Genomic DNA, 5,161 nt, shown 5'->3' on the forward strand with positions numbered 1-5,161 from the left:
TTGGATCTTTATTACTTGAAATAAAACAAATTTGCCGATGACACAAAGATAGGCAGCATTGTCAGCAGTGTAGATGGAAGCATAACATTACAAACCGATATCGACAGATTAAGTGAATGGGTAAAACTGTGGCAAATGGATTTCAATGTAGGCAAATGTGAGGTCATCCACTTTGGACCTAAAAAGGATCGAACAGGGTACTTTCTAAATGGTGAAAAGCTAGAAACAGTGGAGGTCCAAAGAGACTCGGGGCCCAGGTACATCGATCATTAAAATGTTATGGACAGGTGCAGAAAATAATCAAAAAGGCTAATGGAATACTGGCCTGTATATCTAGAGGACTAGAGTACAAGGGGGTAGAAGTTATGCTGCAGCTGTACAAAACCCTGGTTAGACCACACCTGGAGCACTGGGAGCAGTTCTGGGCACCACACCTTCGGAAGGATATATTGGCCTTGGAGGGAGTGCAGCGTAGGGTTACCAGAATGATACCCGGACTCCAAGGGTTAAGTTACGAGGAGAGATTATACAAATGAGTGTTGTATTCCCTGGAATTTAGAAGGTTAAGGGGTGATTTGATCGAAGTTTTCCGGATATTAAGGGGAACAGATAGGGTAGAGAGGAAAACTATTTCCGCTGGTTGGCGATTCTAGCACTAGGGGGCAGAGTCTAAAAATTACAGCCAGATGTTTCAGGAGTGAAATTGGGAAACACTTCTACACACAAAGAGAACTCTCGCAAACAGCAATTGATGCTAGATCAATTGTTAATTTTAAATCTGAGATTGATAGATTTTTGTTAACCAAAGGTATTAAGGGATGTGGACCAAAGGCGGGTATATGGAGTTAGGTCACAGATCAGCCATGATCTCATTGAATGGCGGAACAGGTTCAAGGGGCTGAATGGCCTCCTCCTGTTCCAATGACTGTGCCACAACCAGGTCAGGTCAGGTCAGGTCATACAGGATCTGTAAAGGGAAAAGTTAGTTTGATGGTTCAGGAGATCCGTCCATTACGACACTGGCACTGTGAGGCGTTAATCGAAGTGACGATTCATGGAGCTGCTGATTACCACCACCCCCCCGACCCCGTCACTGCCCCCTCCCCCGGTCACTGCCCCCTCCCCCGGTCACTGCCCCCTCCCCCCGTCACTGCCCCTACCCCCCCCCACCCGGTCACTGCCCCTCCCCCCCCGGTCACTGCCCCCTCCCCCGGTCACTGCCCCCTCCCCCGGTCACTGCCCCGCCCCACCCCGTCACTGCCCCCCTCCCCCGGTCACTGCCCCCTCCCCCGGTCACTGCCCCGCCCCACCCCGGCACTGCCCCCTCCCCCCGTCACTGCCCCCTCCCCCGGTCACTGCCCCTCCCCACCCCGGCACTGCCCCCTCCCCCCGTCACTGCCCCTACCCCCCCCACCCGGTCACTGCCCCTCCCCCCCCGGCACTGCCCCCTCCCCCCGTCACTGCCCCCCCCCCCACCCGGTCACTGCCCCCTCCCCCGGTCACTGCCCCTCCCCACCCCGTCACTGCCTCCTCCCCCGGTCACTGCCCCCTCCCCCGGTCACTGCCCCTCCCCACCCCGGCACTGCCCCCTCCCCCCGTCACTGCCCCTACCCCCCCCACCCGGTCACTGCCCCTCCACCCCCGGCACTGCCCCCTCCCCCCGTCACTGCCCCTACCCCCCCCCACCCGGTCACTGCCCCTACCCCCCCCCACCCCGTCACTGCCCCTACCCCCCCCCACCCCGTCACTGCCCCTACCCCCCCCCACCCCGTCACTGCCCCTACCCCCCCCCACCCCGTCACTGCCCCTCCCCCAGTCACTGCCCCCCCCCCACCCCGTCACTGCCCCCCCCCTGGACACTGCGCCCCTCCCCCCCCCAAACCCGTCACTGCCCCTCCCCCCCCCAAACCCGTCACTGCCCCTCCCCCCCCAACCCCGTCACTGCCCCTCCCCCCCCAACCCCGTCACTGCCCCTCCCTCCCACCCTGTCACTGCCCCTCCCCCCGGTCACTGCCCCTCCCCTCCCCCCCACCCCGTCACTGCCCCTCCCCCCGGTCACTGCCCCTCCCCTCCCCCCAGTCACTGCCCCTCCCCCCGGTCACTGCCCCTCCCCTCCCCCCAGTCACTGCCCCTCCCCTCCCCCCAGTCACTGCCCCCCCACCCCATCACTGCCCCTCCCTCCCTCCCACCCCGTCACTGCCCCCATCACTGCCCCTCCCCCCGGTCACTGCCCCCTCCCCCCCCGGTCACTGCCCCATCCCCCCCTGGTCACTGCCCCTCCCCCCTTCCCCCCACCCCGTCACTGCCCCCTCCCCCCTTCCCCCCACCCCATCACTGCCCCCTCCCCCCCCCCATCACTGCCCCCTCCCCCCCCCCCGTCACTGCCCCTCCCCCCCCCGTCACTGCCCCTCCCCCCCCGGTCACTGCCCCTCCCCCCCCGGTCACTGCCCCTCCCCCCCCCGGCACTGCCCCCCCCTCCCCGGTCACTGCCCCCCCCTTCCCCGGTCACTGCCCCCCCCTTCCCCGGTCACTGTTCCCCCCTTCCCCGGTCACTGTTCCCCCCCGCCAGTTCCCCCCACTTTGTATATGCTCTAAAAACAGGATGTTCGTACGGTATTGGGACCACAATTGCACTCCAGGTGTGACTGAACCTGTACTGATGGTTTCAAACAGTTATTCACCAATTCTCCTGTTTTCTGCCACCCTTCCATCTTCTGCCCTCCAAATTTATTCACCTGTCCTGGTCCCATCAACTTAGTCTTGCCCACATTAAACAATATCTGCCACTTGTCAGCCCAATCATCCCCATCCCTCTACATTTGGTCTCTTTTTCCTCATCCTACTGTCAGGAATAGGACTGTGCCGATGTCATTCTCGGGGAATCAGACAACCTCCGGTCCCCAGGATCAGCTCGGCAACACTCGCTACTCCCCACAGACATGCAGATGGAGTGAGGCTGGAGCGAGGCTGGACAGAAGCTGCAGTGAGACCGGAGTAAGACCGGAGCGAGACTGGAGAGAAGCCGGAGCGAGGCTGCAGGGAGACGGGAGTGAGACGGGAGACGGGAAGGAGACGGGAGCGAGACTGGGTTGAAGCTCAAATGGAGCTGGAGCGAGGCGGGAGACAGGCCGGAGAGAGGCCGGAGCGAGACTGGAAAGGGACAGGAATGAGGCGGGAGTGAAGAACATAAGACGTAGGAACAGGAGTCGGTCATTTGGCCCCTCGAGCCTGCTCCACCATTCAATAAGATCATGGCTGAACTGATCTTGGCCTCAACTCCACTTCCCTGCCCGCTCCCCATAACCCTCGACTCCCTTATCGTTCAAAAATCTGTCTATCTCCACCTTAAATATATTCAATGACCCAGCCTCCACAGCTCTCTGGGGAAGAGAATTCCAAAGATTCACGACCCTCTGAGAAGAAATTCCTCCTCATTTCCGATTTAAAAGGGTGCCCCCTTATTCTGAAATTATGCCCCCTAGTTCTAGATTCCCCCACGAGGGGAAACATCCTCTCTGCATCTACCCTGTCAAGCCCCCTCAGAATCTTATATGTTTCAATAAGATCCCCTCTCATTCTTCTAAACTCCAATGAGTATAGGCCCAACCTGCTCAACCTTTCTTCATAAGACAACCCTTTCATCTCCGGAATCAACCTCGTGAACCTTCTCTGAACTGCCTCCAATGCAAGTATATCCCTCCTTAAATAAGGAGACCAAAACTGTACGCAGTACTCCAGGTGTGGTCTCACCAACGCCCTGTACAGTTGTAACAGGACTTCCCTACTTTTATTCTCCATTCCCTTTGCAATAAAGGCCAACATTCCATTTGCCTTCCTAATTACTTGCCGTACCTACATGCTAACTTTTGAGATTCATGTACGAGAACTCCCAGATCCTTCTGTACCTCAGCATTTTGTAAACGCTCTCCATTTAATTTGCATTTTTATTTTTCCTACCAAAGTGGATAACCTCGCATTTTCCCACATTAAACTCCATCTGCCAGATTTTTGCCCACTCACTGAGCCTGTCTATATCCCTTTGGAGATTCTTTGCATCCTCCACACAATTTGCTTTCCCACCTATCTTTGTATCATCAGCAAACTTGGCTACAGTACACTCGGTCCCTTCATCCAAGTCATTAATGTAGATTGTAAATAGTTGAGGCCCCAGCACTGATCCCTGCAGCACCCCACTAGTTACAGTTTGCCAACCTGAAAATGACCCATTTATCCCGACTCTCTGTTTTCTGTTAGTTAGCCAATCCTCTATCCATGAGCTCTTATCTTATGCAGTAACCTTTTATGCGGCACCTTATCGAATGCCTTCTGGAAATCCAAATACCCCACATCCACTGGTTCCCCTTTATCCACCCGGCTCGTTATATCCTCAAAGAAATCCAGCAAATTTGTCAAACATGATTTCCCTTTCATAAAACCATGCTGACTCTGCTTGACTATATTATAAGAACATAAGAAATAGGAGCAGGAGTAGGCCAATCGGCCCCTCGAGCCTGCTCCGCCATTCAATAAGATCACGGCTGATCTGATCCTAACCGCCAATCCACTATCACAGAACCATCTCCTGAATCTAACAGAATTGGACACACGAAACAGGAGCAGGATCAGGCTACACGGCCCCTGGGCCCGCTCCGCTACCCACAGGGCCATGACCGATCCGAACCTAGACTCATGTCCAAATTCCTGCCCGCTCCCCGTAACCCTTAATTCCCTTTACTTCTAGGAAACTGTCTATTTCTGTTTTAAATTTATGTAATGATGTAGCTTCTACAGCTTTTTGGGGCAGCATATTCCATGGACCTACCACCCTCTGAGTGAAGTAGTTCCTCCTCATCTCAGTTTTGAAAGAGCAGCCCCTTATTCTAAGACTATGCCCCCTAGTTCTAGTTTCACCCATCATCGGGAACATCTTCCCCGCATCCACCCGATCCAACCCCTTCACAATCTTATATGTTTCAATAAGATCGCCTCTCATTCTTCTGAACTCCAATGAGTAGAGTCCCAATCTACTCAACCTCTCCTCATGTGTCCATCCCCTCATCCCCGGGATTAACCGAGTGAACCTTCTTTGTACTGACTCGAGAGCAAGTATGTCTTTTCTTAAGTATGGACACCAAAACATAAGAAATAGGAGCAGGAGTCG

Source organism: Somniosus microcephalus, chromosome 12 (assembly GCF_052327205.1).
Source record: "Somniosus microcephalus isolate GS21.2 chromosome 12, FLI_Smic_1.0, whole genome shotgun sequence".
Taxonomy (NCBI): Eukaryota; Metazoa; Chordata; class Chondrichthyes; order Squaliformes; family Somniosidae; genus Somniosus; species Somniosus microcephalus.